The sequence below is a fragment of the Halyomorpha halys genome, unplaced genomic scaffold (assembly GCF_000696795.3).
Source record: "Halyomorpha halys isolate HHAL.00 unplaced genomic scaffold, Hhal_1.1 Scaffold98.1, whole genome shotgun sequence".
Lineage (NCBI taxonomy): Eukaryota > Metazoa > Arthropoda > Insecta > Hemiptera > Pentatomidae > Halyomorpha > Halyomorpha halys.
Genome location: NW_027107309.1, coordinates 2,146,456 through 2,156,903, shown reverse-complemented (window position 1 = coordinate 2,156,903; position 10,448 = coordinate 2,146,456). Strand labels below are relative to the sequence as shown.

At 33.0% G+C, this 10,448-nt stretch overlaps 1 protein-coding gene and 1 non-coding gene across 2 annotated transcripts in view; both read right to left on the bottom strand.

Moving 5' to 3' along the window:
* The window catches only part of nmo (serine/threonine-protein kinase nemo), a 347,920-nt gene that overhangs the window by 300,618 nt on the left and 36,854 nt on the right, over positions 1-10,448 (bottom strand).
* On the bottom strand, positions 9,879-9,966 carry LOC112210416 (small nucleolar RNA U6-53/MBII-28). Its single transcript, XR_002945153.1, has one exon. It is a non-coding gene; the product is annotated as a small nucleolar RNA U6-53/MBII-28 (small nucleolar RNA).

Sequence of the window (10,448 nt, the reverse complement as noted above, 5' to 3'; positions counted from 1 at the left end):
TTATTATTTTTTTTTTTACTTTTAACATCCCATAGGCATTGATGACCAGAGGGTTTTACGCCTTTAAGCAAAAATCAACAACAACAACAAATCCATTATTAATAAAAGTTTCAGAAAAAAAAAATTATGTCATACTTCACAATTTGTGTAAAATTCTTGTATTCCTCTGGTTTCATAGTTGGTGGATATTACCCGAATTAACTATAATTTGTTGATATCCCTGAAGTGGCTATATTTGAAATAAAATTAATTATAGTATAAATGAAAGTAACACCTCTATTCTTCTAATAGTTATAAAACAATTGATTATTTTTATTTTACCAAAAGGGTTTAAAAGGCAATTGTTAGAATTTAAATTAATTTTGACTATTGATAAGACGTTAAGTTTACTCAGAATAATGGAAGGTATTATAGTTTACTTTGTATGATTTTCTATTGATGTTTCGATGGAACTTCTTTCTTGCTCTTTTCTTCTCGTATCTTGCCGCTGTTCCTCTTGCCTGAGTGTGGTTAAGATCTACTCATTCACGTTGCGTTGTAGAACAGTAGGAAAATTGGCGTTGCCTTTAATGACAATGCCCTTACTCTTTTACCATTACAGGGCAATATGGCCACAAACTCTACACGTCCATGTATTTTCTACTAGAGGGCAACATCTCTAAGTCCCATTAAAAAAGTCTTGGGAGAGGGAGGAGGCTTCCTCAAACAATTTGGTTTCTCCTCTTTCCTCACCGCTGTTATAAAGCTAACCAAAAGTTAACAAGCATGTAAGTTTCCTCCAGTAGACTTAAGAAAGAATTAATTCCCAATGTACATCAGTTCTTATATATTTATTTAGAACTTTAACTGAGTTGACCGGTTGACTCAATTTTGACCGGTTTCCCAACCTAATGAAGGTCTAAGGAGTATTTCCTGAAATGTTTCCTTTTTTAGAACAGAACCTATTTAAATAGCGTTTATATGCAATTATGAACATATTATCGTCATTAAATAATGCTTTAATACAATTTTCGCAGTTTGAAAAGTGCGTTTTCGAATTATTGGAGAGGGGAATGGGGAAATAAAACGCCCCCTACATCCCCTTTGTAAAGACGTCCCTTCTCACTGGTGAAATATCACGTTCTGAGAAGAGAGCCTGGTTATGATGGATCCGGTGGCTGGAGGCAGTCGGAGAGAAAGTAGAGCCTCATTCGACACGCTGCTAACTGTGACCACGCCACAGCGTCTAGTCAATCACCGCTGTGTTCAGAAGGAATCAATCTTCGGAGTCGAACCAAGATGGAAGGAGTAAGGAAGATGAGTGAATCTAGTCATTTCTCATACAACTTAAGGAGTATGTCATTGCTTGTAACAGAAACAACAAATTCCTCATTGGAATTATGATTTTTTTTATATAAGTAATTTATGGAATGATAATAATATAAGCAGGCACAATCAAGAGAAATGATTAGTTCATTTCTGTTCATACATGCAATAATAAATAATAGAAAGCTATAAAGAAGTAATGATTTGTCATTAATAAGACTCCAAACAGCTATAAACATTTTATTAGGAACAAACAGTAATTAATATATGATTGAATCATACAATGTATGTTTTATAACTGTATCCCTTTGACTATGTATCAAAAGATATCGTTAAAAAATTAAAATAAGATAATAATAACACAAATTAAATAACATAAACATAAGGTAAAAAAATAATAATCAAATAATTCCATCTTAACAACAATTCGCAAATAAATATATTATTTGACAGTCTAGTAAACTTATGACTCAAGCTTTTCTGACCTCATATGCAAGGTAAATGAGGAATCCAAAAGATCCGAGGACTTGAGTGGAGAAACTAGCCATTACCACATTTCCAATAGCTTATTCACTGAAGGTCTTGTTTATGAAACCATAGTGCCATCGAATATGACAGCAGATAAATTTGCACCAAAAATTAGGGATATTTAGCTCAACTATAAGTGTGGTGCAAAGTGCCCCGATGGCTTTATTATTTTTCTGATTGATTTTAATTTTCAATATAATATTAATCTCAAATACAGCTTAAATTTAAATTTTTCTCTCGTATATTTCACCATATCTATTTTGACCAAGAATATAAATAATGAATAAAGAATATAAATAATTCCGTCTTTATAGCCCTATTCCGATAATATAAGAGCCTAAAACAAAGGAAATACAGTCACAGATGTATTTTACGTATCTATATGAACACTGATTAAGTAAACCCTAATATAGATCGATAATATGAATATTAAAAGTTTGAAAAGAGTAACTAATCAAGAACCAAGAAGTCATTTACGTATTACAATTCTGAACTGTTTATTTATGAACTGTAGGTAACTCAACCGGCAAATTGCACTTGGTGGTCCACTTTGGCAAGGTTTGCAGTCACAGTAGGTTTCTCCTTTTCAAGAGCTTTCGATTTGACGTTCCATTTTGGTTCCGCCACCACATATCCACTGTACCTAGGACATCTTCTCACGTCAACTTTAGGAAGGGACCGAAAGAACTGGTAACCCCACAACTTCAATAACTTCTCCTTCATGGAATCCTTCTGGGCTTGATACCATTTCTTCATTTCTTCACTCATAAGTTTAATATCAATGACCCCCTCGACAAGGCTCATTTTATTCATTAGCCATTTTTCAACTTCTTCAATGTTCTTCCTTTCCATGTACTCAGCGAACAAGCTCTTCCTATCCTCTTCCACTTGGAGCCGCCTAATGTGCTCCAAAGCTTCTTCCTTACGAATCTTAATCTTGCCTTTCAACCAATTGTCGAAGGCGAACTGGTTAGCCAGCTGAGATTTTTTCTTTACTGAATCTCGCTTCTCCTCAATTTGCTTCCGAATTCTATCCAACTCCTTCCCTTTGGTAATTTTTCTTTTCAACTGTAACTGCCATGGTGATTTGGTTAACAACTCCTTCGACGAAACTTTGTTAGGATCGCGTAATAAAATGAGCTCCTCTTTAGTAGGCCATTTTCCCCTCAGCCTAGGGGCCTGCTTATGTTGTTCCGAGTTTGATTTTGTGAGATGGAAAGGTATCGGCCACCTCTCCTTGCATCTCTTTGACATAAACACATCCCCATAGGATCTTAACAGGAGAGGATTCACTAACGGTGACTGATTAGATAAATTTCGTTTTTTTGGAATGTTGATTTCATCGATTCCCATAATTTTTTAGTTAGCAGGAGAAGCGACGACTAAGTAAAGTGTAATCTAAATTGAATTATTAACAATAACTAATGCAACGGTGTGCATGAAGTAGTTGCCATGGTGCTCTAATATTTATAAGTATTTTTAGGACCAGATGATCGTATTAAAACTTTTCCATTCAATATTTACAAGTATTAGAAAAAAAAAATTCAAATGGAAAAAATATATTCGCCTAATAAAACATTTCTACAGTAATAAATGCTTATATAGGGTTTTTTTTTTAAGGCCGATAGAACTTGAAATTGTAAAAAATAACACAAAAAATTAAATTGTAATCAAAATTTTTTTTTTATTCGAAAGATCAATACGTGACATTAACATTTGAAAATGATTTCGGGCATATGGGCACCGCGGCTGTTCTTGACGAAGCGCATTCTGTAAAATTGTGTTCAGCGATGAGGCGCATTTTTGGCTTAACGGGTTTGTTAATAAGCAAAATTGCAGCATATGGTCGTGCGATTTGACACCTCTCGATTATTTCCTGTGGGGCTACGTGAAGTCACTGGTTTATGCTGATAAACCAGCAACAATTGACGCCTTGGAGGCCAGCATTGTTCGTGTTATTCGTGACATACGGCCAGCAGTGCTCGAAAAAGTGGCCCAAAATTGGACGTCCAGAATGCGCTTCGTCAAGAACAGCCGCGGTGCCCATATGCCCGAAATCATTTTCAAATGTTAATGTCACGTATTGATCTTTCGAATAAAAAAAAAATTTTGATTACAATTTAATTTTTTGTGTTATTTTTTACAATTTCAAGTTCTATCGGGCTTAAAAAAACACCCTATAGCAGTAATTAAATTAAATTACTGTGAAATACAAACGAAACAATTACTAGGAAATTATATATACAAATGTGCGAATGAACGTGATAATAAGAACAAATATAACGAATCCGGAAAAATATAACTATTACTTTGAAAATGACACATTAACTAGTGGGCATTTCAGTTCATTTAAAGTCTCGTCCTACCAATTATTAGTAATACAGAGCAACACATAATTCCTTAGATAGGAAGAGTAATTCACATTTGTTTGGATTTGTAGGCCTCCACTCCATAGGCTGAAATTGAAACATTATCACCTGTCACAGAAATTTCCAGCAATAAATTCTCCTAGCCATAAACTGAAAAATTCAAATAAACCTGAAAAAATGCTTATTTAGATAGACAAAAGAATAAACAACAATCTAGTATGTATATGTAATTCTGTTTGTTTTATATATGTATTTTACTTCTTTTTTTTTAAAGAATACTTCACAATATGGTAAATGTAAACTTTTCATTTGGAACTATATGTAATCACTGGCACCCTTTGATAGTAGCACATCTGAAAAATAAGAGCAGCACATGACTTTTGCTTACCAGAACTTTCGAACAATAAATTTATATTTTTCAGCTCCTATAAAAATTCGTATTTTAGGATTTTTCTAGTTGCGAATAACGAAAATCAACTTTGTTTCACCCAAAAATTAAGTTTAACAATATTTTGTTATATTTAACAACACCTTTTGTTGCGAACGGAATCCAACGTGTAAAGGAATTTTCTGAACGCTGTAAATACCAGGATTTGCTAATATGAGTAGTCGTAATTGATGGATTGAAGAATATTGAAGAAGAGAAATTCTGTAAAAGAATCAAACTATTCACAAAGAAATATTTATTTATATAATTATTAATATTATAAATAATGTATGTAAAAATAAAGTAAAGTATAGAGTTAGGTGAGTGACGAACCCACTCTGCGAAAGAACCACGTCAAGAAACGGGCGAGGACTTAGGCCTCCATGGTCTGTTGCCCATAGAATAATAATAATAATATTATAGGGTTAGTAATGTCAGTGTAATATAATAAAACAAATAGAATTTTATAAAATGAAACATTAAAGGAAATACAGAAATTAATTATTCTTAAATAAATAAATTACATAAAAATCTTTAAACAAACAAAAAAAAAATTTGATGAATAACAATAAATAATGAACCATCCTTGTTGAAATTAACAATGTCTATTTATATGAACTGTTGATAAAGGCCGTGGATGTAGATGGACAATGACGGGAAAGTATGAACATGGAAAATCGCAGTCAGTGTACGAAGTGCTCTACGACAACGGCTGGTGGCAGCGACAGACCTCAAAGCCGACTGGTACAAACATTAGAGGGGCAGCCATTTTGTGATGCAGTTCTTTTTGTAGATAGCGATTAAGCCATTGTTGCGGGCAGACAGCACAGCTTAATGACCTTGTTTACAATACACCATTACATCGCATTAATTACATTACCAAAATTACATTCATTTCTGATTGTTAAATGAATTCAAAAAATAAAAAAAATGTTCGATCTTCAATATAAATAAAAGAAAAGAAATTAAATAAATAAAATGTTTATGCCCTCAAACACCATGTACACATGATTGGCTTCGGGAGAGATCGTGCAAGCCCCCTTGTCTTCGATTTTATATTTTCTTAAGAGTTCAGTATTTCTCTATTTTTCATTTTTAGTTCATTATCAATTTTTTTCATAGTTCGTATTTATACACTAGTTTTATTAATTCTAAAAACAAAATTGAAGTTCTTTATTGAAATTTTTTGAAAATTTGCCATTCTAGCCCTCTTGAACTTTTTCAATATGTTTCGATTCCTTAGAACGGAACTCTACTCCAATTTTAACAAAATTCAAAGGACCTACAAGCTGCTCGAAATATTTAGTCTTAAATTTGCCTGAAATTTTAATATCGGTTTTATTTTATCTTTTTCATGAACCAGTTTTGAATACTTTTTTTTTTTAAAGGACACTTTTCTCATTTCGTGTAATTCTAATAAAACTAAGTACCTCGTACTTAAATGAAACTATTCCACAAGTTTATTAAAACAAATAAAGGAAGTGGTGAACCAGCTGATCTCGGGCCAAGAGGGTTGATGGGTATCCTATGACGTCAGAGGGAATGAAAAATGGGAGTAGCTTGGTGTAGTTCCCATGCTAACAGTGACGTCACCATCTAAATCGGAGGCGCCAGATAATGGCCTATCGAACCGCCCCCGGAGCCGCCCAGTCCGCTCTCTATTTACCTTCGCGATCCTCTCCCGCTATAAAAAGTCCCTCTGTTTTGGAACTCGGGTTTAATTTAAATTTGGGTTTATTGGCAGCTTTCAAGTTCAATATTGTCTAACAAGGGCAGGCTACCAACTAGGGATCTCATTTCAATGAAACTTTTTTTTGGTTTACCGGAGTATACAAATTTGGTGCGATATGCATCACACAGCATTCACTCACGTCCACGATTCGTCACCACGAATTGGTGGCCTCGTGTTCAAGTTATCGCTATTTTTTGTGATTTTCGAAAAAAAAAAAAAATCAAATACGATAAAAGGGATTTTTATTTTACTATTGCTATATAAATATACATGTTTAGAGTTTTTCGGATGGAAATACGAATATTAACTTTTTTTCTTGCCAAAAATACAATATAAAATCTCAAACATACGCTTGCAATCGGAAGAGATCTCTCGGGCGTTTTCGTCTTTTTTTCTGTTCTAACCTGTCTTTGGAAAGAGGTGTGAAACAAGGAGATATCCTCAGTCCATTATTGTTTATTGTATTTATGAATGAAATACACAAAATATGCAGAAGACCTGCTTGGACTGTAGTCGGTATGTGGAACATGAGGACGGTAAAAGTACAGGCGTTTCTATATGCAGACGATATCGTGACAGACTGAGGAAAAATGGCAACAGGCCATTATAGAGTGGCAAGAAGATCTCGCTCGCAAAGGAATGAGTATTAACAGCCGCAAGAGCAAGGTTATGACTGTTACCAGAGATGAAGTGGACGTGGGCAATGTAAGAATAGTGTGTAATGGTGAAGTATTGAAAAAGTTGGACCTATACCCTACCTAGGAACGATTTTCAATTAATCTGGTAATAGACCATGAAGTATCCAGTAGGATAAATAAAGCAAATAATATTGACTACCAGATATGCTATAGTGAGAAAGAGGGAGGTAGGTAAGGACATATTTCTTCTAACAGTATTATATTGCAGTACAAGTTGGGTCACCCAAAACATGCATTTGAGTAGGATTACGGCTGCTGAAATGCTATTTTTGCGAAGAATATTGAGCAAAACTGGGAGAGATGGATAAGGAATGAAAGAATAAGAGAAGAACTTCAAATCCCCTCAGTGGAATCAGTGATAGAACACCGACAGCTTCGATGGTATGGACACGTCTGAAGAATGGGGGAAGACAGAGTGCCAAGAAAATATACGGAGTCGAGGCCGACTGGTAGGAGACCACGAGGCAGACCTAGAGGCAGCTTTTGTATAAAAAACATAAAATATTTTACCTGGCCCACTTCGCGACATCAATCAGCCTGAATTCTTTCAATTGCCTATCCTACATCTCAGGTTGGCCCAAACATATTTATTTTATAAATAATCTTTTCACTTTCTTGTGACTGGTTATTATTGTTTAAATAATATTAGATGTACTAAATTAAAGTCTCAAAACATTCTTTACTTCTTTATACAAACATTTAATCATAGAAAGGTGTAATAATGTTAATAATTAAAAGTTTTAACAGTAATGAAACAGTGACAAAATAGATTTTGACTGAAACTGGTCACCTGAGGAGAAAAACCCACAAAAAAGATTTTTAATATTTTATTTTACGGTAAATCGGTATTTAAAGTTGTCCTTGAGAATGGCCGCATTGGCCAAAAAGTTGGACCAAAGAAATAAAGAATGTTTTGAGACTTTAATTCGGATACATTTGGTTTTATTTAAACAATATTTATTTTGTTTGAACTGATCAGGTAAAATAGTTTGTTTTTTTAAATTAAAATTCGTATTTAAGGGTATTATAGGACGTTAAAACCGAATCTGACACGCTTTTAATGAATGAATTTTTTTTTTTATCTCACTATACAGGAACTGATTTTAGGTTTTTATGATTTTTTTTTCTTATTTAAACTTATTGATTAATTAAAATTGACAATATTATTTTGTTATACTACACCTGAAACCAGTAAGTGTAAGCCCTCTTTCTATCTCAAATGAATAAGTACCCATTAAGATGACACTTCTATTCCATCATTTTAATAATTCATGATGTATATTAAATCTTCTCAATGAACCGTGTCCATTCACTTTTAAATTATATTCCGTTATTACGGCAACAAAAGTCGTATCTATAATAAGTAAGTAACCGTTTAATTATTCACATAAATTCCAGGTACCGTTGCTAGTAAAACTACTTTATTGATTTGTAAAGTTAATGAATTACGTTCTAAAACCTATAATACAACAATTCACATCGTTACAGCAACAATTATTAGGTGTGACATCATAACAGTTACTGTGTACCAGATTTCAATTAAATATTTTTCAAAGGGTTATAATATTATATTTGCGATATAATGAGGACAAATTAAATCCGGTCATACTTTCAATTATCAATATATAAAATATATATGTATATATAAGTATGATGATGGGGGACAATTTCAAATTTGAGTTTTCGAAGAAAATACACAGTTGAAGGTTCTCAGAATCAATATTTTAAAAATATTAACTAAACGGAAGTGCCACTAACTATAATCAATTTTACAATTTATTTTTTTAATTTTACATCTCTTTTCTTTTCCTCTCATTCCATCAACATATTCGATCTTTAGTTTATTATTTATCCGTACTCCCCAATTTTTCAAGTGATTGTTAAAATCTTCAACAGGTATAATTAAGAAAAGGACACAGGACAAGGACTGTAGAGTATCCATCATACTTTATTATACATTTTCTATAAATAACTTAGAAACAAATACAGATAATGAGTTCTACAGTATGCAATAATTAATCATAAATTTTCTATACATATAATTAAGAAATAAACATTTACTTTTGAATTGTTTTTTTCTTATTTTCATACATCAACTGCTCTAAGAATGATTGAACCGTAAATTATTTTTATATCTTTACAAGATGAGTTATTGTATTTATTTTAGCCCAACAAGGCTGCCACGAAAATATTTTATCTAGAGTAGGATGTCATGGCGAAAAAAGTAACAACGAAAAAAAGAACCGCTAATCTATAATACTCGCAATACTCCAAATCATACACTTCTTATGAAGTATGTTTATACTAAAGATATAAATGCAAACGGGACAGAAGCTATACATTACTAGTAATGCTTTATCATAAAATGTCTGTAGATATAAATTAGAAATGGATACGGAGCAGAGGCTATAGAGTACCTCTAATACACAATCATACACTCTCTACTGATATAATAATCTTTAGTCAGTTCTATCTGTAGACTAAGTTATATATCTACAGATAGAACTAGTTTGCGGCTTAAGCGCACTTGCTGAGCCTCCACTGGCTCATTACCAGTGACGCGGTGAGAGGGATGCGCTGGGATCTCAAAGAACTAATAACTATTACCCAACAACGTTGTAGTAGATTGTAATATTTGTCAATAAATAAAAAAAAGAAATTGAAAAAGTAGTTCCACAGATAGAACTAACTTTTCGATTATTTTTCAATGTCGAATCGACTTTTGAATTTTGGATCGAAATTAGTAAGAAACATACAGTGCAGAGTGATAAATAACAATTATTTTCATGGCTAGTAAATTTTATTTTTAGTTTATAAAATACAGTCAGGCAGCAAACTGAAGTTGATTTTAACTCAGCGAGCATCTAAATGCCCTCGGTATTAGCATGGCTACAGTCATCATCCTGTATTATATATGTAAAAACTAAAAATAAATTAAATATTCCAAAATTATATTAAATTAATTTGAAGCCTAAACGAGATTTTAATGAATTATTTGAATCAAATTGAAATTAGGAACCTAAAATGATAAATCGTGTTGTCAGATATTTAAATTAAGGGACAACCCTTGCATCTAGAAATGTACACACACCAGTATATACAAGCATAGTTTCATAAAAATACTGAATAAGCAACACGTACAAGGGGGCTAGAAAGAAATAATAAGCTGAACAGTGGAAGAGTAGCGAGGAAGCACGGCTTCCGGTGAAACTGAAGCGTGTAGCCCGGCCGTGCGTAACAGTCCCCACATCCCCTGGTCAAGCGGCCAACATCCGTCGGCCGATCTCCTGTCCCTTCATTTATTATTTATCTAATATAAAAACTATTACATTAAAGAGCAATGAAATGTTATTACTATATTAAAATATATGAATAATCAATAACTTGAG